The sequence below is a fragment of the Lampris incognitus genome, chromosome 2 (assembly GCF_029633865.1).
Source record: "Lampris incognitus isolate fLamInc1 chromosome 2, fLamInc1.hap2, whole genome shotgun sequence".
Lineage (NCBI taxonomy): Eukaryota > Metazoa > Chordata > Actinopteri > Lampriformes > Lampridae > Lampris > Lampris incognitus.
The window spans coordinates 58,440,650-58,455,363 of record NC_079212.1 but is presented as its reverse complement, the minus strand read 5'-3'; positions in this window follow the sequence as shown (position 1 = coordinate 58,455,363).

Here is a 14,714-nt window from a genome sequence, read left to right as displayed (position 1 = left end):
AATGTAGGGTGGGTTGTACCACGGTAATACTGTAGGGTGGGCTATACCACGGTATCACTGTAGGGTGGGCTATACCATGGTGCCACTGTAGGGTGGGCTATACCACGGTATCACTGCAGGGTGGGCTATACCATGGCGTCACTGTAGGCTGGATTATACGAGGGTGTCACTGTAGGGTGGATTATATCAGGGTTTCACTGTAGGCTGGAATATACCAGGGTGTCACTCTAGCGTGGGCTGTACCACGGTGTCACTGTAGGGTGGGCTGTACCACAGTGTCACTCTAGGGTGGGCTATACCACGGTGTCACTGTAGGCAGGATTATACCATGGTATCACTGTAGGGTGGGCTATAACACGGTGTCAGTGTAGGCTGGATTATACCATGGTGTCACTGTAGGGTGCTTTATACCAGAGTTTCACTGTACGGTGCATTATACCAGGGTGTTACTGTAGGGTGGGCTACACCACGGTGTCACTGTAGGCTGGATTATACCAGGATGTCACTGTAGGGTGTTCTGTACCACAATGTGACTGTAGGGTGGGTTATACCACAGTCTCACTGTAGGCTGGATTATACCACGGTATCACTGTAGGGTGGGATATACCACGGTGTCACTGAAGACTGGATTATACCAGGGTGTCACTGTAGGCTGGATTATATCAGGGTGTCACTGTAGGCTGGATTATACCAGGGTGTCACTGTAGCGTGGGCTGTACCACGGTGTCACTGTAGACTGGATTATACCATGGTGTCCCTGTAGGGTGGGCTATACCACGGCATCACTCTAGGCTGGGCTGTACCACGTTGTCACAGTAGGGTGGGCTGTACCACGTTGTCACTGTAGGGTGGGCTAAACCACGGTGTCACTGTAGGCTGGATTATACCACGGTGTTACTTTAGCGTGGGCTATACCACGGTATCACTGTAGGGTGGGTTGTACCACGGTAATACTGTAGGGTGGGCTATACCACGGTATCACTGTAGGGTGGGCTATACCACAGTGTCACTGTAGGGTGGGCTATACCAGGGTGTCACTGTAGGCTGGATTATACCAGGGTGTCACTATAGGGTGGGCTGTACCACAGTGTGACTGTAAGGTGGGCTATACCACAGTCTCACTGTAGGCTGGATTATACCACGGTATCACTGTAGGCTGGGCTATACCACGGTGTCACTGAAGACTGGATTATAGCAGGGTGTCACTGTAGGGTGGATTATATCAGGGTGTCATTATAGGGTGGGCTATACCATGGTGTCACTTTAGGCTGGATCATACCAGGGTGTCATTGTAGGGTGGGCTATACCACGTTATCACTGGAGGGTGGAATATACCAGGGTGTCACTGTAGGGTGGGCTATACCATGGTGTCACTTTAGGCTGGATCATACCAGGGTGTCATTGTAGGGTGGTTTATACCAGGGTGTCACTGTACGGTGGATTATACCAGGGTGTCACTGTAGGGAGGGCTATACCACGATGTCACTGTAGGGTGGGATGTACCACAGTGTGACTGTAGGTTGGGCTATACCAAAGTCTCAATGTAGGCTGGATTATACCAGGGTGTCACAGTGGGGAGGGCTATACCATGGTGTCACTGTAGGCTGGATCATACCAGGGTGTCACTGTAGGGTGGGCTGTACCACGGTATCACTGTAGGGTGGGCTCTACCACATTGTCACTGTATGGTGGGCTATACCGCGGTGTCACCGTAGGGTGGGCTATACCACGGTATCACTGTAGGCTGGATTACATCATGTTGTCACTGTAGGGTGGTTTATACCAGGGTGTCACTGTAGGGTGGATTATACCAAGGTGTCACTGTAGGGTGGGCTATACCACGGTGTCACTGTAGGCCGGATTATACCAGGGTGTCACAGTGGGGTGGGCTATACCACGCTGACACTGTAGGTTGGATCATACCAGGGTGTCACTGTAGGGTGGGATATACAACGTTGTCACTGTAGGGTGGGCTGGATTATACCAGGGTGTCACTGTGGTGTGGATTATACCAGGGAGTCACTGTAAGGTGGGCTGGACCACGGTATCGCTGTAGGGTGGGCTGTACCATGGTGTCACTGTAGGCTGGATTAAACCAGGGTGTCACTCTAGGGAGGGCTATACCACGGTGTCACTGTAGGCTGAATTATACCAGGGTGTCACTGTAGGGTGGATTATAACAAGGTGTCACTGTAGGCTGGATTATACCAGGGTGTCACTGTAGGGTGGATTATACCAGGGTATCACTGTACGGGGGGCTGTACCACGGTATCACTGTAGGATGGATTATACCAGGGTTTCACTGTAGGTTGTATTATACCAGTGTGTCACTGTAGCGTGGGCTATACCACGGTGTCACTGTAAACTGGGCTGTACCACGGCATCACTGTAGGGTGGGCTGTACCATGGTGTCACTGCAGGCTGGATTATACCAAGGTGTCACTGTAGGGTGGGCTATACCACGGTGTCACTGTAGGCCGGATTATACCAGGGTGTCAAAGTGGGGTGGGCTGTACCACGCTGACACTGTAGGTTGGATCATACCAGGGTGTCACTGTAGGGTGGGATATACAACGTTGTCACTGTAGGGTGGGCTGGATTATACCAGGGTGTCACTGTGGTGTGGATTATACCAGGGAGTCACTGTAGGCTGGATTATACCTGGGTGTCACTGTAGGGTGGGCTGGACAACGGTATCGCTGTAGGGTGGGCTGTACCATGGTGTCACTGTAGGCTGGATTAAACCAGGGTGTCACTCTAGGGTGGGCTATACCACTGTGTCACTGTAGGCTGCATTATACCAGGGTGTCACTGTAGGGTGGATTAAAACAAGGTTTCACTGTAGGCTGGATTGTACCAGGGTGTCACTAAAGGGTGGATTATACCAGGGTATCACTGTACGGTGGGCTGTACCACGGTATCACTGTAGGATGGATTATACCAGGGTTTCACTGTAGGTTGGATTATACCAGTGTGTCACTGTAGCGTGGACTATACCACGGTGTCACTGTAAACTGGGCTGTACCACGGTATCACTGTAGGGTGGGCTGTACCATGGTGTCACTGCAGGCTGGATTATACCAGGGTGTCACTGTAGGCTGGATTATACCAGGGTGTCACTGTAGGGTGCTTTATACCAGGGTGTCACTGTACGGTGGATTATACCAGGGTGTCACTGTAGGGTGGGCTATACCACGGTGTCACTGTAGGGTGGGCTGTAGCACAGTGTGATTGTAGGTTGGGCTATACCACAGTCTCAATGTAGGCTGGATTATACCATGGTATCACTGTAGGGTGGGCTATACCACGGTGTCACTGAAGACTGGATTATACCAGGGTCTCACTGTGGTGTGGATTATACCAGGGAGTCACTGTAGGCTGGATTAAACCTGGGTGTCACTGTAGGGTGGGCTATAACACGGTGTCACTGTAGGGTGGGTTGTACCACGGTGTCACTGTAGGCTGGATTATACCAGGGTGTCACTGTAGGGTGGGCTATACTACGGTATCATTGTAGGCTGGATTATACCATGGTGTCACTGTAGGGTGGATTATATCAGGGTGTCACTGTAGGTTGGATTATACCAGGGTGCCACTGTACGGTGGACTGTACCACGGTATCACTGTAAGTTGGGCTGTACCACAGTGTCACTGTAGGGTGAGCTATACCACAGTCTCACTGTAGGCTGGATTATACCACGGTATCACTGTAGGTTGGGCTGTACCACAGTGTGACTGTAAGGTGGGCTATACCACAGTCTCACTGTAGGCTGGATTATACCACGGTATCACTGTAGGGTGGGCTATACCACGGTGTCACTGAAGACTGGATTATACCAGGGTCTCACTGTGGTGTGGATTATACCAGGGAGTCACTGTAGGCTGGATTAAGCCTGGGTGTCACTGTAGGGTGGGCTATAACACGGTGTCACTGTAGGGTGGGTTGTACCACGGTGTCACTGTAGGCTGGATTATACCAGGGTGTCACTGTAGGGTGGGCTATAATACGATATCATTGTAGGCTGGATTATACCATGGTGTCACTGTAGGGTGCTTTATACCAGGGTGTCACTGTACGGTGGATTATAACAGGGTGTCACTGTAGGGTGGGCTATACCACGGTGTCACTGAAGACTGGATTATACCAGGGTCTCACTGTAGGGTGGATTATATCAGGGTGTCACTGTAGGTTGGATTATACCAGGGTGCCACTGTACGGTGGAATGTACCACGGTATCACTGTAAATTGGGCTGTACCACAGTGTCACTGTAAGGTGGGCTATACCACAGTCTCACTGTAGGCTGGATTATACCACGGTATCACTGTAGGGTGGGCTGTACCACAGTGTGACTGTAAGGTGGGCTATACCACAGTCTCACTGTAGGCTGGATTATACCACGGTATCACTGTAGGGTGGGCTATACCACGGTGTCACTGAAGACTGGATTATACCAGGGTCTCACTGTGGTGTGGATTATACCAGGGAGTCACTGTAGGCTGGATTAAACCTGGGTGTCACTGTAGGGTGGGCTATAACACGGTGTCACTGTAGGGTGGGTTGTACCACGGTGTCACTGTAGGCTGGATTATACCAGGGTGTCACTGTAGGGTGGGCTATACTACGGTATCATTGTAGGCTGGATTATACCATGGTGTCACTGTAGGGTGCTTTATACCAGGGTGTTACTGTACGGTGGATTATAACAGGGTGTCACTGTAGGGTGGGCTATACCACGGTGTCACTGAAGACTGGATTATACCAGGGTCTCACTGTAGGGTGGATTATATCAGGGTGTCACTGTAGGTTGGATTATACCAGGGTGCCACTGTACGGTGGACTGTACCACGGTATCACTGTAAGTTGGGCTGTACCACAGTGTCACTGTAGGGTGGGCTATACCACAGTCTCACTGTAGGCTGGATTATACCACGGTATCACTGTAGGGTGGGCTGTACCACAGTGTGACTGTAAGGTGGGCTATACCACAGTCTAACTGTAGGCTGGATTATACCACGGTATCACTGTAGGGTGGGCTATACCACGGTGTCACTGAAGACTGGATTATACCAGGGTGTCACTGTAGGGTGGATTATATCAGGGTGTCACTGTAGGCTGGATTATACCAGGGTGTCACTGTAGCGTGGGCTGTACCACGGTGTCACTCTAGACTGGATTATACCATGGTGTCCCTGTAGGCTGGGCTGTACCACGTTGTCACTGTAGGGTGGGCTGTACCACGTTGTCACTGTAGGGAGGGCTATACCACGGTGTCACTGTAGGATGGATTATACCACGGTGTTACTGTAGCGTGGGCTATACCACGGTATCAATGTAGGGTGGGTTGTACCACGGTAATACTGTAGGGTGGGCTATACCACGGTATCACTGTAGGGTGGGCTATACCATGGTGTCACTGTAGGGTGGGCTATACCACGGTATCACTGCAGGGTGGGCTATACCATGGCGTCACTGTAGGCTGGATTATACGAGGGTGTCACTGTAGGGTGGATTATATCAGGGTTTCACTGTAGGCTGGAATATACCAGGGTGTCACTCTAGAGTGGGCTGTACCACGGTGTCACTGTAGGGTGGGCTGTACCACAGTGTCACTCTAGGGTGGGCTATACCACGGTGTCACTGTAGGCAGGATTATACCATGGTATCACTGTAGGGTGGGCTATAACACGGTGTCAGTGTAGGCTGGATTATACCATGGTGTCACTGTAGGGTGCTTTATACCAGAGTTTCACTGTACGGTGCATTATACCAGGGTGTTACTGTAGGGTGGGCTATACCACGGTGTCACTGTAGGCTGGATTATACCAGGATGTCACTGTAGGGTGTTCTGTACCACAATGTGACTGTAGGGTGGGTTATACCACAGTCTCACTGTAGGCTGGATTATACCACGGTATCACTGTAGGGTGGGATATACCACGGTGTCACTGAAGACTGGATTATACCAGGGTGTCACTGTAGGCTGGATTATATCAGGGTGTCACTGTAGGCTGGATTATACCAGGGTGTCACTGTAGCGTGGGCTGTACCACGGTGTCACTGTAGACTGGATTATACCATGGTGTCCCTGTAGGGTGGGCTATACCACGGCATCACTCTAGGCTGGGCTGTACCACGTTGTCACAGTAGGGTGGGCTGTACCACGTTGTCACTGTAGGGTGGGCTAAACCACGGTGTCACTGTAGGCTGGATTATACCACGGTGTTACTTTAGCGTGGGCTATACCACGGTATCACTGTAGGGTGGGTTGTACCACGGTAATACTGTAGGGTGGGCTATACCACGGTATCACTGTAGGGTGGGCTATACCACAGTGTCACTGTAGGGTGGGCTATACCACGGTATCACTGTAGGCTGGATTACATCATGTTGTCACTGTAGGGTGGTTTATACCAGGGTGTCACTGTAGGGTGGATTATACCAAGGTGTCACTGTAGGGTGGGCTATACCACGGTGTCACTGTAGGCCGGATTATACCAGGGTGTCACAGTGGGGTGGGCTATACCACGCTGACACTGTAGGTTGGATCATACCAGGGTGTCACTGTAGGGTGGGATATACAACGTTGTCACTGTAGGGTGGGCTGGATTATACCAGGGTGTCACTGTGGTGTGGATTATACCAGGGAGTCACTGTAAGGTGGGCTGGACCACGGTATCGCTGTAGGGTGGGCTGTACCATGGTGTCACTGTAGGCTGGATTAAACCAGGGTGTCACTCTAGGGAGGGCTATACCACGGTGTCACTGTAGGCTGAATTATACCAGGGTGTCACTGTAGGGTGGATTATAACAAGGTGTCACTGTAGGCTGGATTATACCAGGGTGTCACTGTAGGGTGGATTATACCAGGGTATCACTGTACGGGGGGCTGTACCACGGTATCACTGTAGGATGGATTATACCAGGGTTTCACTGTAGGTTGTATTATACCAGTGTGTCACTGTAGCGTGGGCTATACCACGGTGTCACTGTAAACTGGGCTGTACCACGGCATCACTGTAGGGTGGGCTGTACCATGGTGTCACTGCAGGCTGGATTATACCAAGGTGTCACTGTAGGGTGGGCTATACCACGGTGTCACTGTAGGCCGGATTATACCAGGGTGTCAAAGTGGGGTGGGCTGTACCACGCTGACACTGTAGGTTGGATCATACCAGGGTGTCACTGTAGGGTGGGATATACAACGTTGTCACTGTAGGGTGGGCTGGATTATACCAGGGTGTCACTGTGGTGTGGATTATACCAGGGAGTCACTGTAGGCTGGATTATACCTGGGTGTCACTGTAGGGTGGATTATACCAGGGTATCACTGTACGGGGGGCTGTACCACGGTATCACTGTAGGATGGATTATACCAGGGTTTCACTGTAGGTTGTATTATACCAGTGTGTCACTGTAGCGTGGGCTATACCACGGTGTCACTGTAAACTGGGCTGTACCACGGCATCACTGTAGGGTGGGCTGTACCATGGTGTCACTGCAGGCTGGATTATACCAAGGTGTCACTGTAGGGTGGGCTATACCACGGTTACACTGTAGGCCGGATTATACCAGGGTGTCAAAGTGGGGTGGGCTGTACCACGCTGACACTGTAGGTTGGATCATACCAGGGTGTCACTGTAGGGTGGGATATACAACGTTGTCACTGTAGGGTGGGCTGGATTATACCAGGGTGTCACTGTGGTGTGGATTATACCAGGGAGTCACTGTAGGCTGGATTATACCTGGGTGTCACTGTAGGGTGGGCTGGACCACGGTATCGCTGTAGGGTGGGCTGTACCATGGTGTCACTGTAGGCTGGATTAAACCAGGGTGTCACTCTAGGGTGGGCTATACCACTGTGTCACTGTAGGCTGCATTATACAAGGGTGTCACTGTAGGGTGGATTAAAACAAGGTTTCACTGTAGGCTGGATTGTACCAGGGTGTCACTGAAGGGTGGATTATACCAGGGTATCACTGTACGGTGGGCTGTACCACGGTATCACTGTAGGATGGATTATACCAGGGTGTCACTGTAGGGTGCTTTATACCAGGGTGTCACTGTACGGTGGATTATACCAGGGTGTCACTGTAGGGTGGGCTATACCACGGTGTCACTGTAGGGTGGGCTGTAGCACAGTGTGATTGTAGGTTGGGCTATACCACAGTCTCAATGTAGGCTGGATTATACCATGGTATCACTGTAGGGTGGGCTATACCACGGTGTCACTGAAGACTGGATTTTACCAGGGTCTCACTGTGGTGTGGATTATACCAGGGAGTCACTGTAGGCTGGATTAAACCTGGGTGTCACTGTAGGGTGGGCTATAACACGGTGTCACTGTAGGGTGGGTTGTACCACGGTGTCACTGTAGGCTGGATTATACCAGGGTGTCACTGTAGGGTGGGCTATACTACGGTATCATTGTAGGCTGGATTATACCATGGTGTCACTGTAGGGTGGATTATATCAGGGTGTCACTGTAGGTTGGATTATACCAGGGTGCCACTGTACGGTGGACTGTACCACGGTATCACTGTAAATTGGGCTGTACCACAGTGTCACTGTAGGGTGGGCTATACCACAGTCTCACTGTAGGCTGGATTATACCACGGTATCACTGTAGGGTGGGCTGTACCACAGTGTGACTGTAAGGTGGGCTATACCACAGTCTCACTGTAGGCTGGATTATACCACGGTATCACTGTAGGCTGGGCTATACCACGGTGTCACTGAAGACTGGATTATAGCAGGGTGTCACTGTAGGGTGGATTATATCAGGGTGTCATTATAGGGTGGGCTATACCATGGTGTCACTTTAGGCTGGATCATACCAGGGTGTCATTGTAGGGTGGGCTATACCACGTTATCACTGGAGGGTGGAATATACCAGGGTGTCACTGTAGGGTGGGCTATACCATGGTGTCACTTTAGGCTGGATCATACCAGGGTGTCATTGTAGGGTGGTTTATACCAGGGTGTCACTGTACGGTGGATTATACCAGGGTGTCACTGTAGGGAGGGCTATACCACGATGTCACTGTAGGGTGGGATGTACCACAGTGTGACTGTAGGTTGGGCTATACCAAAGTCTCAATGTAGGCTGGATTATACCAGGGTGTCACAGTGGGGAGGGCTATACCATGGTGTCACTGTAGGCTGGATCATACCAGGGTGTCACTGTAGGGTGGGCTGTACCACGGTATCACTGTAGGGTGGGCTCTACCACATTGTCACTGTATGGTGGGCTATACCGCGGTGTCACCGTAGGGTGGGCTATACCACGGTATCACTGTAGGCTGGATTACATCATGTTGTCACTGTAGGGTGGTTTATACCAGGGTGTCACTGTAGGGTGGATTATACCAAGGTGTCACTGTAGGGTGGGCTATACCACGGTGTCACTGTAGGCCGGATTATACCAGGGTGTCACAGTGGGGTGGGCTATACCACGCTGACACTGTAGGTTGGATCATACCAGGGTGTCACTGTAGGGTGGGATATACAACGTTGTCACTGTAGGGTGGGCTGGATTATACCAGGGTGTCACTGTGGTGTGGATTATACCAGGGAGTCACTGTAAGGTGGGCTGGACCACGGTATCGCTGTAGGGTGGGCTGTACCATGGTGTCACTGTAGGCTGGATTAAACCAGGGTGTCACTCTAGGGAGGGCTATACCACGGTGTCACTGTAGGCTGAATTATACCAGGGTGTCACTGTAGGGTGGATTATAACAAGGTGTCACTGTAGGCTGGATTATACCAGGGTGTCACTGTAGGGTGGATTATACCAGGGTATCACTGTACGGGGGGCTGTACCACGGTATCACTGTAGGATGGATTATACCAGGGTTTCACTGTAGGTTGTATTATACCAGTGTGTCACTGTAGCGTGGGCTATACCACGGTGTCACTGTAAACTGGGCTGTACCACGGCATCACTGTAGGGTGGGCTGTACCATGGTGTCACTGCAGGCTGGATTATACCAAGGTGTCACTGTAGGGTGGGCTATACCACGGTGTCACTGTAGGCCGGATTATACCAGGGTGTCAAAGTGGGGTGGGCTGTACCACGCTGACACTGTAGGTTGGATCATACCAGGGTGTCACTGTAGGGTGGGATATACAACGTTGTCACTGTAGGGTGGGCTGGATTATACCAGGGTGTCACTGTGGTGTGGATTATACCAGGGAGTCACTGTAGGCTGGATTATACCTGGGTGTCACTGTAGGGTGGGCTGGACAACGGTATCGCTGTAGGGTGGGCTGTACCATGGTGTCACTGTAGGCTGGATTAAACCAGGGTGTCACTCTAGGGTGGGCTATACCACTGTGTCACTGTAGGCTGCATTATACCAGGGTGTCACTGTAGGGTGGATTAAAACAAGGTTTCACTGTAGGCTGGATTGTACCAGGGTGTCACTAAAGGGTGGATTATACCAGGGTATCACTGTACGGTGGGCTGTACCACGGTATCACTGTAGGATGGATTATACCAGGGTTTCACTGTAGGTTGGATTATACCAGTGTGTCACTGTAGCGTGGACTATACCACGGTGTCACTGTAAACTGGGCTGTACCACGGTATCACTGTAGGGTGGGCTGTACCATGGTGTCACTGCAGGCTGGATTATACCAGGGTGTCACTGTAGGCTGGATTATACCAGGGTGTCACTGTAGGGTGCTTTATACCAGGGTGTCACTGTACGGTGGATTATACCAGGGTGTCACTGTAGGGTGGGCTATACCACGGTGTCACTGTAGGGTGGGCTGTAGCACAGTGTGATTGTAGGTTGGGCTATACCACAGTCTCAATGTAGGCTGGATTATACCATGGTATCACTGTAGGGTGGGCTATACCACGGTGTCACTGAAGACTGGATTATACCAGGGTCTCACTGTGGTGTGGATTATACCAGGGAGTCACTGTAGGCTGGATTAAACCTGGGTGTCACTGTAGGGTGGGCTATAACACGGTGTCACTGTAGGGTGGGTTGTACCACGGTGTCACTGTAGGCTGGATTATACCAGGGTGTCACTGTAGGGTGGGCTATACTACGGTATCATTGTAGGCTGGATTATACCATGGTGTCACTGTAGGGTGGATTATATCAGGGTGTCACTGTAGGTTGGATTATACCAGGGTGCCACTGTACGGTGGACTGTACCACGGTATCACTGTAAGTTGGGCTGTACCACAGTGTCACTGTAGGGTGAGCTATACCACAGTCTCACTGTAGGCTGGATTATACCACGGTATCACTGTAGGTTGGGCTGTACCACAGTGTGACTGTAAGGTGGGCTATACCACAGTCTCACTGTAGGCTGGATTATACCACGGTATCACTGTAGGGTGGGCTATACCACGGTGTCACTGAAGACTGGATTATACCAGGGTCTCACTGTGGTGTGGATTATACCAGGGAGTCACTGTAGGCTGGATTAAGCCTGGGTGTCACTGTAGGGTGGGCTATAACACGGTGTCACTGTAGGGTGGGTTGTACCACGGTGTCACTGTAGGCTGGATTATACCAGGGTGTCACTGTAGGGTGGGCTATAATACGATATCATTGTAGGCTGGATTATACCATGGTGTCACTGTAGGGTGCTTTATACCAGGGTGTCACTGTACGGTGGATTATAACAGGGTGTCACTGTAGGGTGGGCTATACCACGGTGTCACTGAAGACTGGATTATACCAGGGTCTCACTGTAGGGTGGATTATATCAGGGTGTCACTGTAGGTTGGATTATACCAGGGTGCCACTGTACGGTGGAATGTACCACGGTATCACTGTAAATTGGGCTGTACCACAGTGTCACTGTAAGGTGGGCTATACCACAGTCTCACTGTAGGCTGGATTATACCACGGTATCACTGTAGGGTGGGCTGTACCACAGTGTGACTGTAAGGTGGGCTATACCACAGTCTCACTGTAGGCTGGATTATACCACGGTATCACTGTAGGGTGGGCTATACCACGGTGTCACTGAAGACTGGATTATACCAGGGTCTCACTGTGGTGTGGATTATACCAGGGAGTCACTGTAGGCTGGATTAAACCTGGGTGTCACTGTAGGGTGGGCTATAACACGGTGTCACTGTAGGGTGGGTTGTACCACGGTGTCACTGTAGGCTGGATTATACCAGGGTGTCACTGTAGGGTGGGCTATACTACGGTATCATTGTAGGCTGGATTATACCATGGTGTCACTGTAGGGTGCTTTATACCAGGGTGTTACTGTACGGTGGATTATAACAGGGTGTCACTGTAGGGTGGGCTATACCACGGTGTCACTGAAGACTGGATTATACCAGGGTCTCACTGTAGGGTGGATTATATCAGGGTGTCACTGTAGGTTGGATTATACCAGGGTGCCACTGTACGGTGGACTGTACCACGGTATCACTGTAAGTTGGGCTGTACCACAGTGTCACTGTAGGGTGGGCTATACCACAGTCTCACTGTAGGCTGGATTATACCACGGTATCACTGTAGGGTGGGCTGTACCACAGTGTGACTGTAAGGTGGGCTATACCACAGTCTAACTGTAGGCTGGATTATACCACGGTATCACTGTAGGGTGGGCTATACCACGGTGTCACTGAAGACTGGATTATACCAGGGTGTCACTGTAGGGTGGATTATATCAGGGTGTCACTGTAGGCTGGATTATACCAGGGTGTCACTGTAGCGTGGGCTGTACCACGGTGTCACTCTAGACTGGATTATACCATGGTGTCCCTGTAGGCTGGGCTGTACCACGTTGTCACTGTAGGGTGGGCTGTACCACGTTGTCACTGTAGGGAGGGCTATACCACGGTGTCACTGTAGGATGGATTATACCACGGTGTTACTGTAGCGTGGGCTATACCACGGTATCAATGTAGGGTGGGTTGTACCACGGTAATACTGTAGGGTGGGCTATACCACGGTATCACTGTAGGGTGGGCTATACCATGGTGTCACTGTAGGGTGGGCTATACCACGGTATCACTGCAGGGTGGGCTATACCATGGCGTCACTGTAGGCTGGATTATACGAGGGTGTCACTGTAGGGTGGATTATATCAGGGTTTCACTGTAGGCTGGAATATACCAGGGTGTCACTCTAGAGTGGGCTGTACCACGGTGTCACTGTAGGGTGGGCTGTACCACAGTGTCACTCTAGGGTGGGCTATACCACGGTGTCACTGTAGGCAGGATTATACCATGGTATCACTGTAGGGTGGGCTATAACACGGTGTCAGTGTAGGCTGGATTATACCATGGTGTCACTGTAGGGTGCTTTATACCAGAGTTTCACTGTACGGTGCATTATACCAGGGTGTTACTGTAGGGTGGGCTATACCACGGTGTCACTGTAGGCTGGATTATACCAGGATGTCACTGTAGGGTGTTCTGTACCACAATGTGACTGTAGGGTGGGTTATACCACAGTCTCACTGTAGGCTGGATTATACCACGGTATCACTGTAGGGTGGGATATACCACGGTGTCACTGAAGACTGGATTATACCAGGGTGTCACTGTAGGCTGGATTATATCAGGGTGTCACTGTAGGCTGGATTATACCAGGGTGTCACTGTAGCGTGGGCTGTACCACGGTGTCACTGTAGACTGGATTATACCATGGTGTCCCTGTAGGGTGGGCTATACCACGGCATCACTCTAGGCTGGGCTGTACCACGTTGTCACAGTAGGGTGGGCTGTACCACGTTGTCACTGTAGGGTGGGCTAAACCACGGTGTCACTGTAGGCTGGATTATACCACGGTGTTACTTTAGCGTGGGCTATACCACGGTATCACTGTAGGGTGGGTTGTACCACGGTAATACTGTAGGGTGGGCTATACCACGGTATCACTGTAGGGTGGGCTATACCACAGTGTCACTGTAGGGTGGGCTATACCACGGTATCACTGTAGGCTGGATTACATCATGTTGTCACTGTAGGGTGGTTTATACCAGGGTGTCACTGTAGGGTGGATTATACCAAGGTGTCACTGTAGGGTGGGCTATACCACGGTGTCACTGTAGGCCGGATTATACCAGGGTGTCACAGTGGGGTGGGCTATACCACGCTGACACTGTAGGTTGGATCATACCAGGGTGTCACTGTAGGGTGGGATATACAACGTTGTCACTGTAGGGTGGGCTGGATTATACCAGGGTGTCACTGTGGTGTGGATTATACCAGGGAGTCACTGTAAGGTGGGCTGGACCACGGTATCGCTGTAGGGTGGGCTGTACCATGGTGTCACTGTAGGCTGGATTAAACCAGGGTGTCACTCTAGGGAGGGCTATACCACGGTGTCACTGTAGGCTGAATTATACCAGGGTGTCACTGTAGGGTGGATTATAACAAGGTGTCACTGTAGGCTGGATTATACCAGGGTGTCACTGTAGGGTGGATTATACCAGGGTATCACTGTACGGGGGGCTGTACCACGGTATCACTGTAGGATGGATTATACCAGGGTTTCACTGTAGGTTGTATTATACCAGTGTGTCACTGTAGCGTGGGCTATACCACGGTGTCACTGTAAACTGGGCTGTACCACGGCATCACTGTAGGGTGGGCTGTACCATGGTGTCACTGCAGGCTGGATTATACCAAGGTGTCACTGTAGGGTGGGCTATACCACGGTGTCACTGTAGGCCGGATTATACCAGGGTGTCAAAGTGGGGTGGGCTGTACCACGCTGACAC